Below are 14,604 nucleotides of genomic sequence, written 5' to 3'. Positions count from 1 at the left end.
CAACGACTTATTCAGCCTCCATTGTAGAGTCTGCAATGCATCCTTGCTTGATGCTACGCCATACTACAGCTCCCCCATTTAGGGTGAACACTGATCTCGATGTGGATTTCCTAGAATTCTTATCGGGTTGGAAATCAAAATCAGTGTATTCTGTAAGGATCAAATCCTTAGCTCTATACACAAGCATGTAGTCTCTCGTTCTCCTAAGATACTGGAGAATAATTTTAACCGTCGTCCAATGGCCTAACCCTAGATTGGACTGATACCTACTGACTATTCCCACTGCATAACAAATGTCTGGCCTAGTGCAGAGCATAACATACATTAAGCTGCCCACAACTCAGGCATAGGGAATATGTCTCATATCCTCAACTTCTTGAGGTGTCTTAGGACACTGTTCCTTAGACAAGTGAACCCCATTCCTGAAAGGTAATAAACCCTTCTTAGAGTTCTGCATCGAATATCGAACCAATATTTTGTCGATATTTTGTCGATATAGGATGCTTGAGACAGTGCTAGCGTTTTGTTCTTACGATCCCTTATGATTTGGATTCCAAGAACATATTGTGCCTCTCCTAAATCTTTCATTTGGAATTAGGCTGCTAGCCAAGCTTTAACGTCAGTAAGGTATCCCACATCATTCCCAATGAGGAGGATATCATCCACATAAAGTACTAAGAAAGCTACTTTTCCTTTGTTGATTTTCTTATATACACAAGGTTCATCAACGTTTTGGTCAAAACCGTAGGATTTGATCGCAGTATCAAACCTAATGTTCCAAGATCTAGATGCTTGTTTCAACCCATAAATGGATCGATTCAACTTACAAACTTTTTGCTCTTGATCTTGGGTTATGAACCCCTCGGGCTGAGACATAAAGATACTCTCTTCTAGATTGCCATTCAGAAAAGCAGTCTTGACATCCATTTGCCATATTTCATAATCATAAAATGTGGCGATGGACAAAAGAATCCTTATAGACTTTAACATAGCAACAGGAGAAAAAGTTTCCTCATAGTCAACCCCTTCCCTTTGGGTATACCCTTTTGCTACAAGTCTAGCTTTGAATGTCTATACCTTCCCAGCTGAATCTCTCTTTCTCTTATAGATCCATTTACACCCTATAGGTTTTACCCCTTCAGGTAGATCTACAAGCTCCCACACTGAATTGAAGTACATAGACTCCATTTCAAGGTCCATAGCTTTGACCCATTGGTCCTTATCTACATCATTCATTGCTTGTTTATAGGACAATGAATCCTCAACACCATCATCTGGTATGACAACCTGAGTTTCAGTTAAACCCAAATAACGGTTAGGTTGTGATACAATCCTCCTACTGCGTCGAGGCATTCTCAACGATTGAGAAGGATGAGATTGACCTGATGTGGTGGTTTCATCAACTCTTGATGAGGGACCAACTTCATCAACAACCCTTGTTGATTCATCAGTAGCTTCATTTAATACTAATTTGCTTCGTGGTTTATGATCTCTCATGTGGTCTTCTTCCAAGAAAGTAACATTTGTCGATACAAACACTCTATTTTCTTGTGGATCGAAGAATAGACTACCTCTTGTCTCTTTAGAGTAACCAACAAATTGGCATAACCTTGAACGAGGTTCCAACTTCTTGGGATTTGTCACTAACACGTGTGCTGGACAACCCCAAATTTTGAAATGACTTAAACTAGGTTTACGTCCTCTCCATAACTCGAAAAGTGTTTCAGAAACACTCTTTGAGGGAACATTGTTCAAGATATGAACTGCAGTCTCTACTGCATACCCCCAAAACGAGCTAGGCAATTGAGCGTAACTCATCATTGAACGAACCATGTCTAACAAGGTTCTATTTCTCGTTTCTGATACACCATTTTGTTGAGTGGTACCAGGTGCTGAGAGTTGGGATTGAATTCTATGTTCTATCATATAGTCCTAGAATCTCAAATCCATGTACTCTCCACCTCGATCAGATCGAAGTATTTTTTTTACTTAATAGATTTTCAACTTCAGTCTTATACTCCTTGAACTTTTCAAGAGCTTCAGACTTATGCTCCATTAAGTATAAATAACCATACCTAGAATAATCATCTATAAAAGAGATGAAGTATTCAAAACCCCCTCTAGCTTTTACATTCATCGAACCATAGAGGTCTGAATGTATAAGTTCTAAAGGCTCTTTGGCTCTATAGCCTTTACCAGTAAAAGGTCTCTTTGTCATTTTTCCTTCAAGACAAGATTCACATGAAGGTAATGAATCATCTTCTAACTTGTTTAGAAGTCCATTCTTTACCAATCTCTCGATCCGATCGAGATTTATGTGACCTAATCTTAAATGCCAAAGATAGGTATTGCTATTTGGAGAAATTCTTTGTCTTTTATTTTGAGTATTAGCAGTTCTAAACATCTCATGATTTAAAACTGCTTTTGCTTCATTAGGTCTTAATACATACAAGTTGTTTTCAAGCTTAGCCGAACAAATATGTACACCATTCTTAGAAATGAACGCTTCATTCATAGAAAAATTAATTGAGTACATATGTTCAATAAGATAAGAAACAGAAACTAAGTTCCATTTAATTTTAAGAACTATGTACAAGTTTTCAAAAAACATGAATTTATTTCCGAAAAACAACTTAGCATCTCCCACTGCATGAGCTGAAATAACATCTCCCGTTCCAACCTTGAGTGTCATCTCACTCTCCTCAAGCTGCTTGAAGGAACTAGTTTCTTGTAAAGAAGAACAAACATGGTTAGTGGCCTCTGTATCAAGTATCCAGGCATTTTGGTCATTTTCCACTAAACATGTTTCCAAGACAAGTAAATCATATTTACCTTCCTTTTCTTTCTTCTTAACAAGGTACTTAGGGCAATTTGTTTTCCAATGTTCATCAACATTGCAGTGGAAATATTTCCCCTTGATGACTACCTTAGTCTTCCCTTTGCCCTCAACAGCAATAGTAGAACCTTTCCCCTTCCCTTCTTTCCTCTTCTGAATTTTCTCAAATCCAGAAGATGAAGGTGCAAACCTCCTAGAATGGGCAACATTTGCCTCTTATTTGATCTGAATGGACGGTTACCCAAACATCTCTCTAAGAGAGTCCATGATCTGATGTGCAGTGACCATGATCTCATGTTTCTTGCTCAATATGTCAGACATACTAGCCAAGATGTGGAGGCGAGCCTTGTCATTGGCCTTTGTCCAGCGGTTATATGCATCCCTAACACTTTGGGATGCATATTTAGTAGGGAAAGGAGGACATTCCTCCATTAAGACGAAGCGTAAATCAGCGATAACTAGAATCATATTCAGTTTCGATTTTCACGTCGCATAATTTTCACCGGTTAATTGATCTTTTTTAAGCAATGCAATAATTGAGGAAGACATGCTGGAATAGCAAACAATTGACCATATTAGTTATCTTTGTCTTAACCCATTACATAAAACAATCTAATCAATTCAGCAAAAAACAAACAATCAAAGAATCCTAATAAAACTAATGATTTAGTTTTTGCAACGATACTTCAGAAGTTTAGAGCAACAATCACCGAAGGGTGATCAATTACTCCTCTTTTGAATTGAGACAATCTCAACTAATTACTAGTACAAGAATAACTCTTATTCCTATAGTTCTTAGCTATCGTTGTTCGGTCAAGGATTCATTAACTAACTTAATTCATCCCGTAAGTTTGACCCTACCATTTTCAGATCCTAGAGGTACACTTCAACAGGCTACCGTTAGGAAAGACAACTGTTGAAGTTTAACTTAAGAAATCCTATCCATTTTTGGAGTTTGCGATGTTCTGACTTATATGATCAAGCCCTCTAAAGGGATGATTGCTCAAGGACAACACGCAGACGAATCATAGAAATCTCACGGTGCAACCTAATGGAGGAGACCGTAGTATACGTTGACACGCGTCCTTCTCCCACTTACTATGGACATTTTCCCTATTCATCTTGTTATTGACCCATACAAACACTTTCCGAAGGGAGGCCGTGCCCAAGGCGACACGAAGCCGAGTATGGATCTCACGTGTGAACTTTTAGGAACGTGAGAGCAAAAAATTGATATATCATATATACCATTTTTCTCCCACTAAAATGTTCTATTAATTTAGGGTTTAGTTGCATTTAGCTAAATTTCGGCTAAATGAATCTAACTAAGTCTATTCTTATTATAACACTTATAAAAAAAACTTTACACTAAAGTTTCTAGGTGTATTAAACCATTTAATTTACCTAGTGACGTCTTATGCTAATAGGAATAAGGTTAATTCAACGCCGGTTTCGGGTCAGTTTCCAGGTAGGAGGTGTTCCGTAAATCGTCAACTTAAGTACCCCCAGCCTTAGATAGAACTTTACCGGTGGAGTTCCCTTATAACCTTAAATCCTATTTGTCCTATTTAGTTCCATTAAACTAAAAATAAGACTTAATTTTAATCCTATTAGAATTAATATGATGTTAGGTTTATTTAATTTTAAACAATTTAAAATTAAACCAAATTAGTCCTAAGATCCTATGTTTGCATGCAACTCTTTATTATAGGTTGATGGTTTCTAATAATCAAATTTTATAACTATTTTAAAATTAGTTAATTAGCCCTATAATCATGCATACTATGGTTTAAATAATTAAAATCAAATTATAATTAAATAAAACCATATTACATTCATACATTATATTAATATAACAATTATATTAAACTATGGATGTAATATGCACAATGCAAATTAATTTGCATCTTTATTAATATAAGAATTATATTAAATAAAATATGAAAATCAATCAAGCATACATAAGACATTATTTTAAATATAACAAATTATATTTAACTAAGTAATGTCATGCATCATGCTTATTCAATTTCATATATTTAAAATATCAACATATTTTAAATTACTCATGAAATTCATAATCATGCATTAAAACCATACATTATAACATTTATAATATATAAGAATGCATGAACATGCTTAACCTAAGGTGAGATTTATCTAAATGACATCCATAAAGCATTTAAATAACAATTGAATCTGTAAAATTGATCCCTAGGATAAAATAAAGCAAAAATTACAATAATAAAGCCTTAAATTTATCCTTAAAGTGCTTCCAAAGCTCCAAAACCGGTCTCAAAACCTTCAAAAAGCTTTAAATCGGGCCCAAACACCTTGAACCAGTCAAAAATCGCTCCAAACCGGCAAAAAATGCTTGAACCGGTCTAAAATATAAAGAACCAGCCCAAAACCGCCTGAACCGGCACCATATGAAAAACTGGAGCCAAATTGAGCCGATCGCGCCGAGCCGTCCGTACAACCAGCTGAGCCGCGAGGCATCCGTATGAGCCGATGACGTCATGCTTATGTCATCCCTTCTTCAACCTCCAGCCGCAATTTTTTTTCTTTTTTCGCTTCGATTTCCGTGCAGAATTGAAAAACTCTTCGTTGATGGCCTTCCGGTTGTCTGTTTTGGGCAAATTTGGTGTCAAAAACTCAAATAAACACCCAAAATCCAAATATTGGACTCTAAATTATAGATTTACAAATTAAAATGCCAAAAAACGCAGGGGCCTTTACATTTTGATCTTATCCAAACAGTAAATCTATGGAAAAAATTACAAAAACATTCAATTGCAAAAACCACATTCATAATGTAGAAATCCCACATAACCAATGCAAATTTTTGAAATTCTCAATTAAAATTGAGATGGTTCTGATACCAATTGAAGGGATGAAAACTCTTTACAGCGGAAGAATTACAAAAACTCAATTTTAATTGGAACCTTAAAATTATCAATACAATGACAAAAATTACAGAAACAATTTTGATAGTTAAACATGTTTTGAAGAAAAATACAGAGAAAAAAACGTACGCTCATTGAAGATTCTGAATCTACCAATCACCAATTTGGGCACCACCACTTGGAAACCTTCATATTCTCTGATTGATATGGTTTGTGGGAACCAAAATTGGAATGAGGGAATTTTTCTCTACGGAGAGAATTTTTTCAGAGAAAATGGAGCTTCTTCTTCTTCGCAAAACTCACCCCTTTGATTGTTACGCAAAGTATTCCCAAACTAAATTGAACATTTCAAATTACAACCAATATAAATAAATCTCGTTACTCTTTATGAGCTAGGAAGGGGACCTAATAGACCTACAGATCAGAAGCTACAACGATATGAGATTAATTAGCTAAACTCATTAACTACATTAATCAATATTCGTTAACTGTGTGTACACTCCACTAAAGACTCACAGCTAAACTCTTCTCACTGTAGATATATTTCTGTGTCCACGGATATAGGTCAATACCAGTAAGTTAGTTCTTCACAAGTGTTCGTAACACCAGCTAGGTCAAATTACCATTTTACCCCTAGGTTACCTCTAATTCTTAAATACCAGTGCTCCTCTAATGAACAACCTGTTTATGGACCAACTACTGAACAGAAACCCCTCTCGTGTCATAGAGAGGGTAGGGCCCTTTGTTCGAGTCCCGGAGACACCATTTAAGGGAACGCTTATTTACTTACCTTAAAGGTAAGAAGGAGTGAATTCCATCTTGTGTGATTATGTTTCCAGCTCCTCACTCGATCTTGTCCCCAAAATGATAAGCATATTGAGTCGGAAATTTGGCCACTCTCACCCGTACAAAACAAAGGACAATCCCTCGCAAACAGACCGGGGAAGTGGTCTTTCCCTAGTGGTTGGTTGGTATTCTGAAACACTAGACCGTCCACTATATATTTCTCTTATTGGAGGCTGATGGGATTCTTCTTGAAATTGGACTTCGACATGCCCATCATCATATTCGGTTATTTGAGCCATACTGCTTTGCCTAGTTCTAAAGACAGTTGCGTGCTCGATTGACCAGACCGAATTGCGAGTTAACTCGCTCCAGTCTAAGAGCTTGGGGATCGTCATGGAAGATCGTTCTAGATTAACTTCCATTAGCATGGTGTAATTTTTTGGAGATACACCTAAAGTTTTGGAAGAAGCATTGGTGTACATCATTTTGTAATATAGGATATACATTACTGAGAATGAGTATGATTCGTTTTTCAACCGTAATCCTTTTGCTCGAACATCTAAACATAAAACGTCATAAATATTCTTATCTTGAAGAGCAATTGTAAATCCAGGCTTACAAGTGAAGTAGACTGGACCGTTGTCGAGGTTTGATTGAACAATTCCTAGTAAAGAACTAGAAAAGTTCAGGTGCCTTTTGTCTCTTAAGGCAACATAGATTGGTACATCCAATCCTGTCCTAAAGAGCGGTTTTATGGCTACTTGGATGCATCATATGTGTAGATACCTATAATTATGTCTGCGACATAGTTTAATATTTTCGTTTGCAAGAAGACAGTATTCCGAGAAGTCTTCACTTACCGAAATATTATCTTCTGAAATCCTTACTACATCATTTTCTCTAAAATTGAAGAAAGGATTAGCGTAGATTTCTTTGGGTTCAAGCCTTGGAATAGACCAATTTTGAAGTCTATTCTCAATGCGAGATAATTGATTTTTTACCCTACTATATTTGGATAGAGTTTCTTCTAAATTCTCGGAATTTATTCCGGAATTATTTGAAGAGGAAGAAGAAGTTTCGATCACGGGGGGTTAAGAGACAATTTCTTTTTTAGTTTAGACAGCATAGGAAAAGGAGAAGAATCCCGAAATTCTAATAGTTTCTTTCTAACATAATTTTAAAAATTCTTCGTCTAGATTAATCTTTTCTTTTATCATGGTTCATCATCACTTATATCAATCAATCTAATTTAAGAAATCGTCATCAAAACTACTTTCCTAAATTTATATTCAATCTATTCAAGATACGCAGGTTGACCAAGCCATACTCGTATTTATATGAACTTTAGAATTACTTGAACGGTTACTGCTCAAACATAATCCAAAAGAATTTCAAAAATTTTAAATTATACTTTTTGATTGGAAAACTAAACATCACAAAAATCTCGAGCAGCATTTATGTAATACTATTTTTCTAAAACAAATTATAGTGATTATATTAAAAAATAAAATAAAATTTAAACTGAAATAAATTTTTTAAAATTTGAAATTGAAATATATATTTTTAAAGTAAAATGATTACATGACAAAAAGTTTATTTCTAAATCAATTTATTTTTCCATTGAATCAAAGTATAATTTTTTGAGCTTTTATTTTTAAATATATCTAAGGAATTAATTTGCAAAAAAAAAAATAAAAAAATGAATTATAACTTTTCAAAGTATCATTGTTTTATGTCCATGTCTTAGCATAAAAGAAATGTTGACAAAACAAATAAATGAGAAAGAATAAATTTCTATCGTAAGAAGAATAAATTTGTATTATACTTGGAGAAAAAAGAATAAATGACCGTATAACAAATGCATGATCGTACATAGTGGTTTTAATCATGCAAAAAGTTGTAATTTTTTTTAAATTATTTTTTTACAAAATTAATAAACTTATTACTTTTCTTAAAAATCATTATCGAATGTAATGACTCACGAAAAATGTAATTGAATATGTTGTTAGTCATATATTCTAATGGATCCACAATGACTTTGTATAATACTAACCGTATACACAACCTCACAACGTGAATTACTAATGACGTTGGAGTTATTACTCAATGACCATAAGAGGCTAGACCATACACCCTTCAATATTAGGTATCGAATTAGGTAGTTAGCGTACTTCTGCTTAGTTTCGCCATTCTATGCCATTTACTTAGGACGACTAGTGGATAAGCGTCAACGGAAGTTGTAGATATTGATGAGATGGTTGCTATGTTCCTCCACATATTAGCATGACGTGAAGAATCAAATGATTTTAAGGTAGTTCATATAGTTTGGTGAGACAATATCTAGGCATTTCAACATAGTTTTGTTGGCGGTTTTAGGCTTGCATGATGAGTTGTTGAAAAAACCGCAACTAGTACTAAACTCATGCACATATCCCCGATGGAAGTGGTTTGAGTTAAGTACTAGTTATTTGGATGTTAATTGCACATGTCCCATTTAGTGTATAGCTATGCCGCAAATTTGCCTAGGTGTGTTAGATGACACGTACATAAAGATCAATGTTAGCGCAATTGATCATCCGAGATATAAGACACGAAAGGGCGAAGTTGTGACGAATGTCCTAGGTGTATGTGATACAAAAGGTAATTTTGTATTCGTCTTAGCTGGTTTGGAAGGATCGATAATTGATTCACGCATCCTTAGAGATGTTATTTCAAGACTTAACAGTCTAAATGTTCCGAAGGGTAAATAACTATACATATTTTCTTCAAATATTAGTTTTCTTTTATGCAATTAGAGCTTGAAATAGTCGAGTTTTCAATAGGGTATTACTACCTATGCAATGCCTGATATCCAAACGCTGAAGTTTTTCTGGCTCCAAATAGAGGAAAAAGACACCACCTTTTAGAATGACATGGAGGGGGTAATGCACTTACAACAACACAAGATTTCTTCAACATGAAACATTCCTTTGCACGGAATGTGATTCAAAGAGCACTCGGATTGTTGAAGGGTCAATGGAAAATCCTACGAGAAAAGTTATACTATCCAGCCTAAGTCCAATGTTGAACGATAATGACTTGTTGTCTCCTGCACAACCTTATAAATAGGGAGATGACTATTGCTGAAATGACCGAAGATTTGGATGAGGGTGATTTAACCTACGCAATGACTGGAGGTGAACGACATTCACTACATGGAGACCTCCAACGAATGGAGTCAATGGAGGGATGAATTGGCAGAAGAAATGTTTGGTGAATGGGAGTTACGTAATAATTAGTACCCTTACAGTTATTTAACTTTTGTAAATCCATATCCTTTTTTTCATTCATTTTGAAATGGTAGTTAATAATGTACACTTTACTTGTAAATGCATTGGTTTTGAATTATTATGCATTATATGTGCATGTTATAATGATCAATTAACGATAAAGTTGACTGCACACAATGTAGTACGTTACATTATTGTCACCTTTATGTTACTCACTTGATTAACCTGTGTATGTATATATGTTAGTGTGACAAGTTCTTCATGAGCTCCTAAACACGTGTGGATCAAAGAGGAAGAAGCGAAACTCATCGAGTGCTTGGTGGAATTGGTCTCCTTCGATGGGTGGAGATCCAATAACGGAACCTTCTGACCTGGGTACCTCACACAACTTCAATGAAGGATAATAGAGAAGCTACTAGGCTGTAACATCTAGGCATCACAGACTATAGACTGTCGGATCAAAGCCCTTAAGAGAACCTACCAAGCCATCGCAGAAATGCAAGGACAACATGTAGTGGATTCGATTGGAACGAAGAATACCAATGCATTATTACGCTGAACACGAGGTATTCGACAGTTGGGTGAAGGTATGTATCTCAAGTAGAATGTTTTGCGTTTATAGTCCTAATTAACAACTAATCCATTGAAATGTTTGCATAGAGTCATCTTGCAAACAACGGTCTTCTCATCAAAACGCTTCTTAATTACAATGACCTATCCTATGTTTTGGGAAAAGATTGGGCTACAGGAGCACGATCAAAGACCTTCGCTGATGTAGGGCCTAATGTGTCACGTAGGTTCGATGTGATTTTTTGTTGATGATGCTCATGATTCGAAGATCCCAATGATGTATAGTCAGGGACTGGACATGTCAGCTGATGAGCTCATAGCCATAGGACCAGATCAATCTTGTGAGGGGAGAAATGCTTTGAGCGAAAGCAAGAGGAAATGCAACGTCCATTTGCCTGAAATGGTTGATATCATTCACAATTAAATGGAATTTGCGAATGACTAGTTGAAGACGATTGTAGATTGACCGAAAGAGTAATGTGCATCAGATGATGAATATGGTGCATAAGTCTTGAAACAATTGTTGGATATCCCGGAACTAAGTAGTCAAGATAGGGTGCGACTTATGCGGATCATATTTCGCATTGTGCAAGACGTGAAGGGATTCTCAAAGATACTCATGGAGCTAAAATTGGAGTAATGCACTGTGTTGTTTGAAGATAACGCTTGACTGATTGTCGATTACTTTTGTTTCTAGGTGGTTTGTAGTGATTTAATGAACGTTTCTTTATTTCCTCATGTATTGTAAACTCTTTTTTACAAAGCTTATCTATCTTAATGAATTCATGTTTGGCTAAACATGTATGGCAAATAATGTTTTTTTGTTTTACTTTCTTACCTAAGTAACTACGTAGTCAAATTATAGCGATGCATGCTTAAACTACTTTTTAACACAATAACCTAAAGATATGAGGAAACAACTTTGTGGAGATTAAGCATAAATTTATCAAAGTGAGGATCCTAATTAAGAAGATTTAATAGTATCAATTTAGGAATGATGTGTTTTTCATATACCATATATGTGTATAGAAAAAAGTGTAGTGAAAAACGTAGATTAAGGCTAAATTTATTAAATGAAGATAAAAGTGAATTAATCAAATTTAGTGAAATAAAATTAACAAAAAAAAGTGTATTTCAGATACCATGTATATGTATGGCAAAAAGAGTAGTGAAAAACCAAGTTTGAAGGTAAACTTATTTAATGAACATCATAATTAACAATATTTAATAAAATCAATTGAAAAAAAAGTCTATTTCACTACAATATATATGTAAAAAAAAAAGTAATGAAAAATTTGGATTATAATAATCTCCACCCCAAACACAACTTATAATAACATAAATTATAATAATCTTTATCTCAAACACAACTTATCTATAATACAGACTACAATAGTCTGCACTCCAAGCACACCTCAAGCACAAACGATAATAACACAGACTATAACAGCCTGCACCTCAAATGTAGACTATTATAATCCCTAAACTATTATAAGTCATTTCTCACCCTGAATGTCCCCTAATACATTACACAATCCAACTCTTGCCGGTGGGCCACACCCTTGTAATCTTGGAGGATAATTTCTTGTTTATTTTCTATCCGTTGAAAAGAACAAATAACTTATTGTTTTCATAAAATAAATAAATGTTTTGTACGAAATAAAAGACAATAAATAATTAATTTATTTGAGAAAAATACATTTTGGTTCCAAAGAGGAGCTTAGGTTGTTTTGAGTCATTCAATTTTCAAACTCAACAACTTTATCCTTTGAGGTTTGCATTTAGTTTCAGATTTAGGCCCTTGACCACTTTTTCTATATATTACAAAACCATTCATTTAATTTTTAAAAATAAAAAACAGAGTAAAATATATTTTTGGTTTTCGAGATTCTCACGTGATGCCTATTCGATTCCTCAAGTTCCAAAATAAAAACTTGTGTCGATGATATTATATTTGAGAAATATAGCTCTAACTAATGGTCCTTAAACATGTTTAGTTGACTAATGCAAATATTAGTTAGCAATAAGATTAGTGATTTATTTGCTGACCGCATAAGAATAATAATAGTAGGTTAATTTTTATAAATATAACAAGGCAAAATAAATGCGGTCCGTGTAACAAAGTGAAAAAATTCTTGAACCTGACAATTTTTTATAAATATTTTAGGTTTTGCTTTCCTTTTTATCGTCTTTCATCTCTTCCTTTTATGCGATTTTTTTTTGTTCTTTCCATCGTCTTTCTTCTCTTCTTCTGCATTTTTTTTTATTTTTTTCAAACTGTTATTTGGTTCAAGATCGTGTACAAATATAAAGGATGTTAAAAAAAGTACAAAAATCTAAATGATCGTGTACCAAAAATAGCAAAATCTAGACGATCGTGTACAAAAAATAGCCAAAGACGATCGCGTACCAAAAAAATCTTAAACAAAATCGTTTAGATTTGGGCAAATCTAAACGATCGTGTACCAAAAAATCTTGAAAAAAAATCGTTTAGTCAAATATAAACGATCGTGTAATTAAATTTAATCGTGTAGTCAAATCTATACGATTATGTACAAAGAATCTTGAAAAAAATCTTTTAACTTTGGCTACAAAAATCTAAGCGATCGTGTAGCCAAATTTTAAACGATCGCATATCATAAAGAATCTTAAAAAAAATTGTTTAGATTTTATACCCAAATTTAAACAATTTTGTACCAATCAATAGTCAAACGATCGTACCAAATATATATTACGTGCGTTGTTTACGAGACATTTTTGATATTTTTCATTGTGGACATGTGAACTTTTTCTATTATCGAAATTGTTCTAGGTAAATATTTTTCCCTTTATTATATTTTTTAAAAGATCCAGGTTTATTTTCTCTTTTTTATTCTTTCTTAATTAATCTTTTCTTTCCTCTAATTTCCTCTTTCTGGTACTACATCGATTTTCATCTCCATCCCTTCCCACAACAAATAACTTAAATATTTCAATAAGACGATGAATAAAAATCATGAAGAAATAAATATATAAAATTAATTATTTTATTAATAAAACATAAATTATTCCCAATTATATCACATAAAAAATGATTGAGGAATAACAATGTTCTAAACCCTTATTTAGAACCCTCATTGCCAATTTCATATACTTTTCTCCTTAATCTCTCAATAATTTGATGACAACATGAATGAATGAGGCAAGCTTTGTGGTATTTAAATTATAGGGTTAATGGAGAGTTAATTTGCATAGAACATTATTTCTCAATGGACTTGGAGCAGACCATGGAACAAAGCCTTTAGGCTTGCAGTTTATGAACCCTCCGATCGCCATTGGTGGACTTGCACCTGTTTTACCATTTGACTGCTTTGGAACGTCGAAAACGCTTGTTCCTGTTGTATCGTTTTGAATTATTGGAAGCATGTTTCTTGAAGTTGCCATTATAGTGGAAAAATAGGAAAGGGCCAACAAGGAGATGAGGAAGAAAACTAGACTGCATCGTTGCGTAGCCATTATAGATAATGCAACAAATAGATCGAAAGATTAAGGGTGAGACTTTTTCTTCTCTTTATTGGAATGAGGGATGATTTTTTTCATGGCGGAGAGTGCTTTATATATAGTTGAGCAGAGAGAGAGAGGCATGTCAAAGGTAGATAAATTTAGAAAGTATTGGAGGTAAGTTGTCCTAAAAATAAGCTAGTGCATTATTTCTCAACTGGAATCTATGGTTGTCATCAAATCGAATTATTAAAAGCTTATAGGTGAGAATGATGAGAATTCAAACCTTAATATATTAATCAATTGAATTACGTTTTGGTGTGTGATGACTTTAATTTTTTATATGCTCTTAATTAACTTAAATTGGAAAATAATAAGGATTCTAATGATTGAATAAAATTTATGATTATTAATCAATACTACATGATGTATGTATAGTACAAGTGATAATATCAGGTCAGCGAAACAACATAAAATAGTTTCAAATAAGTTAGAAGTTCTAGCTGAAATGGTTAGAGAGTGTTTGAGGTTTGAGAATTAAAATGTGAAAAATAAATTGCAGAAAAAGTAAAATGCAAGAAAGTAAGGTTCAAATGGAGTAAAATAATTAAACTGAGTAGTAGCTTAGGCATTAGGATCCACCCAATTTTTTGGTGGGTCACAAGATTCTATAAATTATTTCTCATGAATAAATGGAAGGTAAGTGATTGAGTTAGAAGCTAAACGATAATTTGAAGGTTAAAGCTAAGTGATCGTG

This window comes from Cucumis melo, chromosome 1 (assembly GCF_025177605.1).
Source record: "Cucumis melo cultivar AY chromosome 1, USDA_Cmelo_AY_1.0, whole genome shotgun sequence".
Taxonomy (NCBI): Eukaryota; Viridiplantae; Streptophyta; class Magnoliopsida; order Cucurbitales; family Cucurbitaceae; genus Cucumis; species Cucumis melo.
This window is presented reverse-complemented; position numbering follows the sequence as displayed.